The following is a 1,716-nucleotide window of genomic DNA, read 5'->3' on the forward strand; positions in this document are numbered from 1 at the left end:
ACTCTCAAAAGTTGGCATTGTCCTGTTGTTGTTGTACTCTGTCCTCCACACACTTTGCAATTCTTCCAGGTTTGGTGACATCAACAAGCATCGAAGTTGTCATAGTGTCACATTCCAGTCAAAATAACTGAAAGAGAATGTGGCGCTGGAAAAGTAGAGCAGGTCAGAAAGTAATGACTGCAGATGTTGGACATCAAAGCCGACAGTGTGGTGCTGGAAAAGCAAAGCATGCCAGGATAGAATCCGGATTACAGACAGGGCTGATGAAGGTCTTATACCTGTACTGCCAATTCTCCTGGTCTTCGGATGCTGCCTGACCTGCTGTGCTTTTCAGGCACCACGCTCTCAGCTTTGATCCCTAACATCTGCCGTCCTTACTTTCTCCTGCAGATCAATTGAAATACTGACAGACTCACTGGTGTGATCAAGGCATACACTGATATCAAACGAGCGTCAAAAATAACAACACACATCCCAAAGACCCAGAGAAAAAAAAAGTCATGCTGCAAACAGAGAAATAGAAACAATGTGGCACATCTTACTGAGTGGGTGAAATAGTGAGAATTTATCACAGAGAAAGAGAAATACCGATCGACTCCCATGTTTGTCTCGTGTCAGTGTATCTGTATATGTGTGTGTGTGTGGTGTGTGTTGTGTGTGTGTGTGTGTGTGTGTGTGTGGTGTGTGTGTGTGTGTGTGAGCTCATGCCCATTTAATCGTATGTCTGCATCTGCGTGTATGTATTAGAGTGTGTAACTGTGCGTATTAGCATTTGTGTGTATCTCTGTGTGGGACTGGTCTGATGGTCCCTGCGTTGCTTAATGTGATGGAATTCGACATTCTGCTGGCCTCTTCACTCCACTGCATAGACAGTGATGGAAGGTGAAAACCGTCTGGAATTCAGTCAGAGAAGGTGAGCAGCAGGTCACAGCATCATACAAGCTAACAGCAACATCAATAGAAATACACACAGACACACCCACACACACACACACACACTCACACACACCCACACACCCACACACATGCATGCAGTCTCTCTCTAGAGGGGTGCGGAGAGGATTTCAGCTGTACTGGGGCTTATATAGAGAAACGTCTGAACCCCCTCTGCCATGTAGAATTAATTTTTCTTTGGGAGGTATTAATGACAAACATTAAGGAGTGTTCACACAGCAGTTGTCTTCAGTGAACCATTGATGGAATGAGACGAAATAATTTCATTGCACGTTCTGCTAGTTGCATTTTATTTGCTCTACACTCTGACAAATGATAAGTGCGAAAGCATTCTCAATGACCCAATGGTGCCAGCAGATCAATGCTAGACATGTACACCTCCTTCTCTAATATCTCAGAGACAGCATTGCAAAAGATCAGACAAACTCCTTTCTGTTGCCAAGGCTATTCTGTGAAGCATCGCATAGCCGCACAATGTGAGTGATTCGCAGTAATTGATACATTCTCAAACAAACGATGAGCTCTCCGCTTTCCTCCTGTAGTCTAAAGATGTGCAGATTAGGTAGACTGACCATGCTAAATTGCCCATAATGCCCAGGGATATGCAGCTTAGATGGATTAGCCATGTGAAACACAGGGTTACCGGGATGGAAATGATTGTATGACATTCTATGGCAGGTCAGTGTGAACTAGATGGACTGAATTCCACACTGATCGGATTCTATGAAACGTGTTGGTTGCACAGTGGAGTTGGTGAACCAG

Source organism: Hemiscyllium ocellatum, unplaced genomic scaffold (genome assembly GCF_020745735.1).
Source record: "Hemiscyllium ocellatum isolate sHemOce1 unplaced genomic scaffold, sHemOce1.pat.X.cur. scaffold_148_pat_ctg1, whole genome shotgun sequence".
Taxonomy (NCBI): Eukaryota; Metazoa; Chordata; class Chondrichthyes; order Orectolobiformes; family Hemiscylliidae; genus Hemiscyllium; species Hemiscyllium ocellatum.